The following is a 13,612-nucleotide window of genomic DNA, read 5'->3' as shown; positions in this document are numbered from 1 at the left end:
GCAGCGATTGGTCCAAAGCAGATAACTCTTACATACTATTAGCTAAAAAGAGAGATTCAGGAAGAGGCATGCTTCCTAAGAAAAGCCTGTGAGAAATTATGATGCTTGCTAAGATTTTGTGACAGAGTTATATGTTTTCCTTTTAAAAACAAACTTAGATGTGTATCTTTTTGACATATTGCCACTAATTTTCATCACCACCATATGGCATCTGAAAATGACTCCCTCCTAATGTAGGACAAAGGCACCATGGGCTCTAATGTCATGTTTGGTAATCTACTAGAAACATGGAACGGACTACTGGTAAGTTATATAAGTCAGTACATTCCCTTATGTCATCAGTTAGGTTTTTTTTTTTTCCTATAATTTATGTTTAAAAGTTTAATACTGGATGGTGAAGATGGCGGGGAAGTAGGAGGAGGTGCCTTTTCAACTTAGACGCCAAAGTGAGCTGATTACCTACCAAAGAACTCCAATCACCCATGAAATCAGCCTGAGATCAGAATTATACACGTCTGGATCTCTACAGGGGGAGAAGACGCCAGTGGGCAGGTAAAGCGGAGTGGGAATGGTGGACTGATATCGGAAGATAAACAAAAGGGGGAGGGAGCCACCAGAGGCAACTGGTTGGAAAGTAATACCCCAATAGGAGTGAGAGTGCCCTGCGTCTGGGGACCAGCATTAACTTGGAGACTGGTTGAAAGCACTCCAAAAAGAGCAAAGGATCTTGAGGAGAAATTGTGGCAATCAGGATGGCTAGGGACAGGGGCTTAAGTCCCCGGTCCCAGTGATGAAGTTCTAGAACCTAAGTGAGGTTCGGTGGGCTGAGATCTGGAGCTGATGACCAAGAAAGAATTCTTGAGACATCTTTGGTGCAAAATGGTGGTTTATTAAAGCACGGGGACAAGGACCCGTGGGCAGGCAGAGATGTGGCTGCCCAAGACCTGTGAGGAGTGGCTGGTTATATACACAGGAGTTGGGTAGGTGAGGACAAAGGGGTGTTCAGAGGGCTATTGGGGTAAAGAAGACTATCAGGATATTGAAGGCCTGGTTACTATCAAGCCAAGGCCACTTTCCCTCTAATGAGGCATTAACATAAAGACATTTGGGAGTCTCCTGGTGGAATGTTACATTCCTGCTATCAAGCATCCTTGTGAGTGAGATTTAGCTTTAGAAGAAATTTAACTTTATTTACTTTTCTTTTTACCTCTGCCTCCTTTGGTTTTTTTATGGAGGGGAGGGTGACATTAGTGCTTGAGGAACGGAGTTATGTGTCCTTGGAAATTGGGCTATTGATAAGGTAACTTCTTTGTTGTAAATCTCAAGGACATTTGCAAACCAAGGGAGACTTCTGCCTTATAGGACTATGATCTCTGCAAGATAACCATTTGTTCTTCTTTTAGGGCAGTCAGGGGTGCCTAAGGAATGTCACACATATTACCAAGGGGAGTGGGTAGAGAGGGGGTGCAAGGCACCAGCCCCTGCTCCCTCCTCAGCCAGCCTCCTGCTCCCTCAGCACCAGGACAGCCTCCCCTGGCGCTGAGGCAGAGAGAGCACAGCGGAGAAACCAGCTCTTGGTCCCTAAGCCACCAGCGCCCCCCCCCCGAGAACGCCTGGGATAGGATGGGAGACACGCTGGGTGGTAGAACGCAAGAGCCCTGCTACAGAGCCTAAATACTCCCCCGAGAGAGGTATAAAGGCCCAGCCAGTGCCCTTTGATATGCACCATTGTTTCAGACCTCCCCCGAGAGAGGTGCGTGAAGGCCCAGCCTGGTGCTCTCAGACCTGCGCCCAGTTCTCAGAGCCTGAGATGCGCGTGCTAACCTCAGCCTCCCCTGAAACTGGTGCGTGCAAGCCGGGCGCTCTTAGACCCAGAAAGACCAGGCACTCCCAGCCCGGGCCAGCGGGAAAACTTCAGTGTGCAATTGCTGCTTGGAACCTCTCTGGTGGTCTGGAGCTGCCCAGACAGCCGCCACTGCCTTGGCTTTGGGTACAAGCAAAGATCCTGCATCCCCAGGGACCACGACTTGGAACCTGTTCTGCCAGCGGCCAAGGGGGAACTTATTTAGGTTCTGCAGCCAGACTGAGGCTTCTCTCTGTGAGGGAGATCAGGATGCGGTTTGTTTTCTTCTAAAACTACAAAAACTATCAAAAGTGGTCAAAGTGAGGAAAAAAAAAAGTGAACAAACATAAAACCCACCAGAGAACAACAACAACAAAAAAAACAGTTTCCTCAGAGCCCACCCCCTTGAGGGGGGGCGGGAGGACTTAAGTCAGGGAACATCATTGACTGAAAACCCACGTGGCAGGCCCCTCCCCCAGAAAACAAATCAAGAAAGAAAAAAAAAAAAAAGAGGAAAAAAAAAAGGACTACAAGAGAACAACCACTACTTCATGGGAAAACTTTTATTTTTCATTCATTCCCACTATTCTGGTTCTTTTATATATATATATATATATATGTAATTTTTTAAACCAAATAACCATCACAGCGAGCTGTCCAGTACATCAAATTCCATAATAACCTTCTAACCTGAACTTTTTGATACATACACCTATGTTTTTCTTTTTCATTTCTATTTTTTGAATTCCTTCTTTTTTAAAAAATTTTAGTTTAGTTTAGTCTAGTTCATTCCTTTTTATTTTTATCTTCTAATACACATATAGAGTTAAACTTCAAAGTAATCCTCTTTCCCCAATCAATATTACCCCTATAGGTAAACTAATTTTTAATCCCCTTTATCTTAGGAAAGTTGAGTCCTTTAACAAAGATATCTAGATAGATCCAGGAAGAATAAAAAAAAACCTTCCTCGCACACACTGAGAATTTATAACCACTCTCCCATCTTTTTCTTCCACAAGTGTTTCTGTGTTTTTTGTGCTAGTCCTGATAGTATATAAATCTTACACTTGGGGTTCTTTTTGATGAGGTTCTTCCTTTATTTGCATATATATAGATTTTTCTCTTGTCATATACTTTCATCAGTCTTTTTGTTTGTCTACTTCATAAATCTTACCTTGGGGCCCATTTGGGCTGAACCTTCTCTTTCATCTTCCCTTTCTTTCCTGTCTCTCTCTCTATCTCTTTTCTTTTTCTTTATCTTTTTCTTTTCTTTTGTCTCTTGTTTGGGTGGGGAATCCTGATTGCTCAGAAGTGTTCCAGGGTGTACCTTGACTACACCACGGTTAATACATCCAGCTACATCTGTTCAGTCACCTCCCACCAAAATGACTAGGAGGAGGAATGCCCAACAGAAGAAAAATACAGAGGATGGACATTCTGCAACAGAGCTAACAGATATCAACATAGACAATATGTCGGAAAGAGAATTCAGACTAACAATTATCCAGGGAATAGCTAGGTTGGAGAAAGCCATGGATGACCAAACAGAATTGATTAAGGCTGAACTGAAAGCAACCAGACAGGATGTTCACAATGTTAGGGCAGAGCTTAAAGCTACCAGGGAGGAAGATCACAATGCTCTCAAAGAGTTCCAATCTAATCTAAACTCTCTCAAAGCTAGGGTAACTGAGAATGTGATAGAACAAATTAATATGAGAAGAGAGAAGAACCACATGGTCCTCTCAATTGATGCAGAAAAACCATTTGACAAAATCCAGCATCCATTCCTGATTAAAACGCTTCAAAGTATAGGGATAGAGGGAACATTCCTGAACTTCATAAAATCTATCTATGAAAGACCCACAGCAAAGAAAAAGCTTGCAGCCTTCCCATTGAGATCAGGAACAAGACAAGGATGCCCACTTTCACCACTCTTGTTCAACATAGTATTAGAAGTCCTAGCAACAGCAATCAGACAACAAAGAGAAATAAAAGTTATCCAAATTGGCAATGAAGAAGTCAAACTCTCTCTCTTCGCAGATGACATGATTCTTTATATGGAAAACCCAAAAGACTCCACCCCCAAACTACTAGAACTCATACAGCAATTCAGCAAAGTGGCAGGATACAAAGTCAATGTGCAGAAATCAGTGGCTTTCTTATACACTAACAATGAAAATACAGAAAGGGAAATTAGAAAATCGATTCCATTTACTATAGCACCAAGAACCATAAGATACCTGGGAATAAACCTAACCAAAGAGGTAAAGGATCCGTACTTGAGGAACTACAGAACCCTCATTAAGGAAATTGAAGAAGACACAAAAAGATGGAAGACCATTCCATGCTCTTGGATCGGAAGAATAAACATTGTTAAAATGTCTATACTGCCTAGAGCAATCTATACTTTTAATGACATTCTGATCAAAATTCCACGGGTATTCTTCAAAGAGCTGGAGCAAATAATCCAGAAATTTGTATGCAATTGGAAGAGACCCCGAATCGCTAAGGAAATGTTGAAAAACAAAAATAAAACTGGGGGCATCACGTTACCTGATTTCAAGCTTTATTACAAAGCTGTGGTCACCAAGAAAGCATGGTACTGGCATAAAAACAGACACATAGACCAGTGGAACAGAGTAGAGAGCCCAGATATGGACACTCAACTCTACAGTCAATTAATCTTCGACAAAACAGGAAAAAATATACAGTGGAAAAAAGACAGTCTCTTCCATAAATGGTGCTGGGAAAACTGTGCGGCTATATGTAGAAGAATAAAACTGGACCATTCTCTCACACCGTACACAAAGATAAACTCAAAATGGATAAAAGACCTCAACGTGAGACAGGAATCCATCAGAATCCTAGAGGAGAACATAGGCAGTAATCTCTTCGATATCAGCCACAGCAACTTCTTTCAAGATATGTCTCCAAAGGCAAAGGAAACAAAAGTGAAAATAAACTTTTGGGACTTCATCAAAATCAAAAGCTTCTGCACAGCAAAGGAAACAGCCAAAAAAAAAAAAACAAAAAACAAAAAACAAAAAACAAAAACAAAAAAAACAAAGAGGCAACCCACAGAATGGGAGAAGATATTTGCAAATGACAATACAGACAAAAGGTTGGTATCCAGGATCTATAATGAACTCCTCAAACTCAACACACACAAAACAGGCAATCATATAAAAAAATGGGCAGAAGATATGAACTGAGACTTCTCCAATGAAGACATACAAAAAATGTTCATCATCACTAGCCCTCAGGGAGATTCAAATTAAAACCACATTGAGATATCACCTTATACCAGTTACAACGGCCAAAATTAACAAGACAGGAAACAACATGTGTTGGAGGGGATGTGGAGAAAGGGGAACCCTCTTACACTGTTGGTGGAAATGCAGGTTGGTTCAGCCTTGAGATTCCTCAAGAAATTAAAAATAGAACTTCCATATGACTCTGCAATTGCACTCCTGGGTATTTACCCCAAAGATACAGATGTTGTGAAAAGAAGGGCCATTTGTATCCCAATGTTTATAGCTGCAATGGCCATGGTCGCCAAACTATGGAAAGAACCAAGATGCCCTTCAACGGACGAATGGATAAGGAAAATGTGGTCCCTATACACTATGGAGTATTATGCCTCCATCAGAAAGGATGAATACCCTATGAATACCCAACTTTTGTAGCAACATGGATGGGACTGGAAGAGATTATGCTGAGTGAAATAAGTCAAGCAGAGAGAGTCAATTATCATATGGTTTCACTTATTTGTGGAGCATAACAAATAGCATGGAGGACATGGGGAGTTAGAGAGGAGAAGGGAGTTGGGGGGAAATTGGAAGGGGAGGTGAATCATGAGCGACTATGAACTCTGAAAAACAATCTGAGGGGTTTGAAGTGGTGGGGGGGTGGGAGGTTGGGGTACCAGGTGGTGGGTATTATAGAGGGCATGGATTGCATGGAGCACTAGGTGTGGTGAAACAATAATGAACACTGTTATGCTGAAAATAAAGAAATTTAATTTAAAAAAAAAGAAAAAAAGTTTAATACTTACAAAGCAGTATATACACAGGGTAAAAATGCAATCAGAATACAAAGTAAATAGTTTTCTAACCCTGTTTTGTTTTTTTTTTAATTCAGTCCTCTAACGCAGGGGCAAAAAATTTTAAGACATTGTGTATGCATTCAAAAATATTCTATGTATATACAGACAAGTATGTTTATATTTTATTTACTACACAAATAGTAACGTGTTCTACACTCTTTTTCTTTCAAATTCTTTCACCAAAAAAAAGTATCTTGGAAATTCATCCATATTATAAAAAAAAAGATTGTCTCATTTGTTTAATGACTTTGTGACTTATATAACTAATTCTTTAGAAAAGTCTGGTTAACTGATCTAATCTTTTGCTACTATATATAATGATTCAGTGAATAGCCTCATATATACATTGTTTTGTGCAGTTGAAAATATTCATAGATATGTGTGTATGTATGTGTATTACTTTGTGTCATTTTTACACATACCTACCATTTATATACATACACACACACATAAAAACTGTCTTCCATAGTAATTATACTAATTTGTTCTTTACGAACAATTTATGAAAATACTAGTTTTCCTCTCCCAACACAGTGTTTTACCAACCTTTTGAAACTTTGATCATCTGAGAAATTAAACCACTAATTGAATTTTTTTTTATTTTGAATAACATAGAACTTTCCTATCTTCAGGTCATTTGAATTTCTTGGTTTATAAACTAACTATATATTATTTGCCAAATTTTATTAGATAGTTAATCTTTATTAGTTTTTCTTACATTTTTAAGTAAGAATATGAACCGAGACTTACACTTACACTGTTGGTGGAAATGCAGGTTGGTTCAGCCTTGAGATTCCTCAAGAAATTAAAAATAGAACTTCCATATGACTCTGCAATTGCACTCCTGGGTATTTACCCCAAAGATACAGATGTTGTGAAAAGAAGGGCCATCTGTATCCCAATGTTTATAGCTGCAATGGCCATTTCCAGATTATGGAAATCACCCTTTTGTTGTAAGTTGCAAATTTACACCAGTGTTTTGTTTGTTTCTTCATTTTGTATATGAAGTTTTTCTCCATAAAGATTTTAAAATTTGGATTCATTTCAAGCTAAGTTTAAATTTTCATTTGTTTTGTCTTTTGTGTGTGTTGTAATTTATAGTATATTTTGAAAGCCTTTTCCATTCTAAATTACTAAAATAAATGAAATTAATTCTTGTTTCCTTTTTTAAAGTTTATCTTTGATATACCTGATAATAAATTTGATAAAAGGTAGGAGATATAGATAAATTTATTTTCCCAGAAGACTATTGAGTAATGAACATTATTTTAAAAATTTTCTGCTTGTACCCCATGGCTATGAAATCACACTTTGATATATTCTACATTTTCTCATCCATTTCTTGCTTCTCTTTCATGTTATGATACCACCATGATGCTTTAATTATTTGAATAGTATTATATGATATTTATTATCTAGCAAGTGTCAACCTACATCATCTACTATTACTATTTGTCATTTACTATTGTCATAATTTATATTTTCTAGTTTGTATTATTTATAAAGTTTGAAATCAACTAATTTGTTCTCTAGGTAAGAGAAAGCGTTGGTGTTTTTATTGGGATCTCTTAATGTATATACTAATTTAATTTATAATTGTTAATTTAAATATTAATTTAATTATATTTATTGTAGGTCTTTATTTTTTCCAACAATTTAAACCCCTTTTGTTTAAATATTCTTTCTGTTTCACACATCCCCATTTTAAGTTTCTTTATACCTCTGTCACATATGTGATATGTTTATACTTGGATATTATTCTATTTTTAAAAAAGCAATGTTGTAAGTAGAATTCTAAGATGACCCTTGCATTGAACCTGTGAGTATGTTGCACTATCAATACCATGAGTATATTACATTACATGGCAGAAGGGAGATTATCCTTGGGTGGACTTGATTTATCAGACGAGCCCTTTAGAAATGGAACTTCCTCTAGCTGGTCATAGAAGAGAAAGTCAGATATTTGCAGCACCAGAAGGATTTGACACTCTGTTGCTGGCTTGAGGATGAACAGGGTCAGCAGTAATGACTCATGGGTCACCTTAAGGGACTGAGAGTGGTCCCTGGACTACCGCCAGCAAGAAAAAAGGGACTTCAATAAGATAACCACAAGGAACAGAACTATATGAATAACATATGAGCTCAGACAAGTATCCTGAGATTCAAATGAGAATTCAGCAAGTTGACATCCTGATTTCAGTCTGAGCAGAGAATCCAGCTGTGCTGTGCCATACTGACAAAAAGAACTATGTGCTAATAAGTACTGTTTTATAAGCCAATAAATTTGTGTTAATTTGTTATACTTCAATAGAAAGCTAATACAGGCATGTATATCCATTTTATCTTCTAACGGGCTGTTATTTGTTACTTATTTTCTTTATTTTTCTGCCAGATCACTTCATTTAATCACCTCATAATTAACTAAAGGGGGAAAAATCAGTTTTTGTTCTTTAGTTTTTCGAAAAACAAGCATAGTATCTGCAAATAAGAGTAAATTTGCCTTTTCTTTTCCATTTAAGATTTTTTTGTCTTGTTCGACATTTTTAACTATTATTACAAAATAATTTTACCTTATAAAAGTATTTGCAGACATTCTTATACTAGATGCTCTTTTGAACGCTCTCTATGTCAGACTTTTATAGCTAACTCCCAAAACTCGCAGCCTGAGAGCTTTGACAGCTGTAGGAAGACTGCCGTCATTACACAGGGCCTGGCATAAATGTTGAGGACTATTATTACTTTCCTCTTGCTGCTATAACAAATTACCCCAAACTTAGCGGCTTCACCAATACAAATGTATTATCTTATAGTTATCTAGGTCAAAATCTGAAAGAGACACACTGGGTTTGAAAGCAATGTATTGGCAAGATTGTGCTCATCTCCAGAGTCTCTGGGGCATGAAGGATTTCCTTGCATTTCCAGCTTGTAGAGGCTGCCTACAACTTGGGCACATGTCTTCTTTGCTCTAAAGTTAGCAAAAGTTGGTCTTGCCCTTCTCACTTCAGATCTGACTGACCTGACTTCTTCTGCCTCCCTCGACTGACTTTAAGTCTCTTGTCATTACTTTGGACCCAGATGTACAATGGAGGGTAATCTTATTTTAAGACCAGTTGATTAGCAACTTCAACTCCACCTGCAATGTTAATTCTCTTTGCCATGTTACCTACAATATTCACAGATTTGAGGATTAAAATATGGACTTTTTGAAAGGAGTATTACTCTGCCTAGAAAAAAGATGTATTCCAGCTTCCCTTCTCCTTGGATAGTACAACTTGAAGATCTGGTCTTCATTATCATCACAGGTTATAAGTAGGACTGAACTTCAATTACACCCATTCATTTTCTCAGTGTTCTCAAATCTATGTCTAAAATCTTTTTTTCCCCCTTTGCTGGGATGAAAGGCTTACCTGAAACAATTAGCAGCATACATGACCTTAGGAGAGAGAGTCTTGTAATAGAATTCTAGAACAAGATTACTCACTGGTCAGATAGTAACAAGGAATTAGTCTGTTGTAACTGGGGTGATGACTATGTGTAATAAATATGGCATCACCAATTATAAAGCTTTTTACCGGAGCATGAGATATAAAGATGGAAGGGGATGCATTTTCATGTAGTAGATGGGGAACTTGAAAGTAAAGGGAGGAGGGGCAATTATAAGGATTGAGAGGTTGTTGGCCAGTTGTTAATGGCAATAAATATTTTGAATGAAGAAAATAACAGTTCTGACATCAGTAGACTATCAATCCAGGGCACAGTGTGAAAGCTGAAAGGCTCTCATCGCTCTGTTGAAAGAGACACTCTTCTCCTACAGGCAGGTGGCACACTATGATAGAAAACAGATTCAGGATTTGAAAGTAAATGTGGTGGAATTATGAAGGAAGCTAAATTTAAGTCTCCCACTCCTGTACTAAAACCTTATGGAAAAGAGAACTTAGAAACCTGGGATTGGTATTGAAGGAAATGCTTGAGAACCTTGAATTCACAAATCTTCAAAATGTTCTGGATTGGCAGAAATGGCCCCTTCCCCTTTTTTAAAGGAAAGGTGTTTCATTGCCTGGAACTTTGCAAAGCTCTCATCTGAGAAAGACACCTTGCATGATTATGCTTATTCCCTTCATGATTTCTTGCTGTCTTTGTTGTTTCTACATTAATAGCAAGAGTGAAGCCTCAGCATCAACTGGCCATAACACACTGCCCCTGCTACGAGAGGAGAACTACTCACCACGGAAATAATGCTTGTGGTTAATATACTGGCGGGAACTGCAAGATAATGCCTGGGAGTAGATCTTCATGAGGCTGGACTAGTGAGGGAAAAATACAAGAATGGAAGGGGAAGTTTATCAATAAGGGGGCATTCTCTCATGACTCAAAGTTGAACATATTGGCAAGGATTCCTGAAGTTATAATATGCATTTAGAACAACTATTTGATGTTTACAGTAAATGAGTTGGAGCTGCCATCCTCAGCAGAGTAGAGATTATCAGTTCATGTGGCTTTGAGATGAATTTGCTATCTAAGACCCAGAAACCTGGTGGCTGAGAAGAATTCCCAAGATCATTCGGAAAGCACTCCTGCACAAAAAGATAAGAAATGTACTAGGGAGGAAGGCATTAACGTTATCTGAAAAATTTAGTGGTGACTGTTCTCTGTGGGCAAGTAGTGATTATAAGATAACAGCTTTGAATTTGTCTGCAAAACACTAGGAACACTAGGTAGGAACACTAGGATTCTGGAACAGCAGAAGCCAGGTGTCAGCATATAACTGTTAGATACAAGATGACCTTAATAAAATAATAAGAAGAAAGACCAGAACGATAATCGATGTGGACTTTAACTGTAGGCATTACTGACAGTGATGGGTGACCATATTGTTGCTTACTAGAGACAAAATAGATGGTCAATTACATTGTTGCTTAATGTAAATAACCAGAAAAGACTAAGAATGAATGAATGTGAAGGAGATGCTAAATGTGACAATGCATAAGCACTGTCATTTGAAAGTATTCTAGACTTTATTTCTCAGCCTAGAATCCATTGATTGAACTGGAGGCCAGGTACTATTGACGAAGTATCAAAAGGTCATAACAAGGATATACAATCACTGCTCTAACTCTTCTCTCAAGGGACCTACGCCCATCTGTGAGAGTACCTATCCATTAGGAAAAGAAAACATCGAACTTTCATATACTGTTGTATGAAAGAAATGAGTTGACATTAATAATTAATAAAACCAAAATAAAACTATGCTCTTTCCCAAAAAAGCCCAGGTGATAGAATAAAAGGGCTAAAACCATCTTATCATAGGTCCAGTGGGTCTACTGAAGAATTTGATCCCTTTTTTCCTCAGACTTGATTTTACTCAACCACAGAATCTTCACATCGGTTCTCTGACTCATGAAGTAAAACCCATTATAATAAAAAAGGCAAATGAGAAATTCCTGAAACTGTGTCCTTTCCTTCACCCTAGACTGGTACAAAATGATAAATCAGAAGCAAATCTTCATTTGGTTTGAATAGCAAGGATCACTACCATGTTCAGAGAATTAAAAGATATAAGGGTGGTAGTCACCATCATGTCATCTAATTTATAAAACTAATTTATAGTTTTAATATCTATGGAAACTGAAAGAATTGTATGCAGATAAAGTGGACCTATATTTAATTTTAACTAAGTGATAATTCTGATGGAAGCTGCTGTCCAAAGTTAGCATTTATTATTAATTAATTAATTGATTGATTAGTCTTTTTTTAGAGAGAGAGAAAGGGTAGATGAGTGGGTGGGAGTGACACTGGGGGAAGGGAAGAGGGAGAATCTTAAGTAGGTTCCAAAGTCAGCAGAAGCCCGACATGCAGCCTGAATTCAGAATCTTGAGTTCATGACCTGAGCTGACATCAAAAGTCAGATGTTTAACTGAGCCACACAGGCATTCCACACCTTTTTTAAAGTTTTTTGTTCTTTAAAGATATCATTTATTTGACAGAGAAAGAGATCACAAGTAGGAAGAGAGGCAGGCACAAAGAGAGGGAGAAACAGGCTCCCTGCTAAGCAGAGAACCTGATTCGAGGCTCAATCCCAGGACCCTGAGATCATGACCTGAGCCAAAGGCAGAGGCTTAACCCACTGAGTCACCCAGGCGCCCCACACCATTTTACTTTTTAAATAAATAAGTAAATAAAATCAACTCAGACTCTGGAATTTGCTATTAATCTAGCAAAGGTTCTCTTTATAATTTCCATAAGAAAAAGAGAATCAGAAAGAGTTCTCACCTGAGATATATAGAAAAACAAGCAAACAAAAAAATAAACTCTTAAATATAGAGAACCACCTGGTGGCTGCCAGATGGGCAGTGGGTGGAAAATGGCTGAAATAGATAAAGGGGGTTAAGAGTACACTTACTGTGATGAGCACTGAGTAATGTATGGAATGGTGGAATCATTATATTTTACACCTGACTCTAATATAATGTTGTATGCTAATTATACCCCAATAAAAATAGTTTAAAATATATACATTTACTATTTCTCCCTAGGTTATGGTAACTCTCCAAAGTATACTGTCTGGCCTTTTTCAAAGACAGTTTGTTTCCTCTTTTCTAGTATATGCTGGAACATCCTTTCTAAGGTAATGAGAAATTATTTCATCTTGCAAGTCCATTAAAAAGAACACAAAGCTCTCTGAGCCTCTTGGCATTTTGAAGGTAATATATAACTCACTTAGTCATAGCACTTCAGCCCATTTATTAGGTGAATCATAAAGCTACAAATTTTGAATGGGGACTAGCAAGAGAGTGTTCTGCTGCACATTCAGGATGATGATCAAATGACTGCAGTTTAGTCCGTATGACCCAGCAGATGCCAGAAGTAGAAAAGGAATAATATAAGGGCAATGTGTGCACTCTCTGGCCAGCCTAAATAGGAGAGTTGCACGGGTATGAATATACCCCGGGGTGTGATTCAAAGTCATGCTGCTGCAGCAAAAAACTGTTCATCATTTGAAAATCAGCTCCTGATAAGCTATTTGGCCCTGGTAGACACTCTGTATGACCTTCGCATGTGATTTGATTGTGTCCAGAGCTGGGCACCATGAGCTGCACATTGTAAGTTCCATCATTTCATAAGTTTGAGTAGGAAAAGCAGCAGTCTCTTATAAAATGGAATTTTACAAGATTCTGGACCAGAATAAGGTGCAAGCAGATTCAGAATAACTCATTTTCAGAAATAAGAAGAGCTGGCCATCCTGACATCTATCCCTGTTACCTAATGCCTCTATTCTAGCTAATACCTATAGACATCAGGTAGGATTTCCTACAAACAGAGGAGGAAAAACCCAAAACTGCTTCTCTGTGTACTAAAGTGAACTGAAAACAGACTGTGATTCCAACACAGCTCCACATAGTGGTGGCCTCAAAATGCAATATGAAAGGAATTCCAAATGTTTCAACTGGTCACCAACTCAATAAAGAGAAAGAAGTGGCCAAAGATAAGTATATACATTGACTCCCAAATACCAGGAAATTGCCTGATTGGATTTTTAGAGTCCTGAAAGTGCAGAAGTCTGGAAGGTATGGTAATAGACCCATGGAATTTAGGACACAATGTAAAGATCATAGGGTCTCTTATCAGGGCTCATCAGCCAGGAGCCTTTCAGTTGTAGTAGCAGC

This window comes from Mustela lutreola, chromosome 1 (assembly GCF_030435805.1).
Source record: "Mustela lutreola isolate mMusLut2 chromosome 1, mMusLut2.pri, whole genome shotgun sequence".
Classification (NCBI taxonomy): domain Eukaryota; kingdom Metazoa; phylum Chordata; class Mammalia; order Carnivora; family Mustelidae; genus Mustela; species Mustela lutreola.
The sequence above is the reverse complement of the archived record's forward strand: the minus strand, read 5'-3'. Positions refer to the sequence as shown.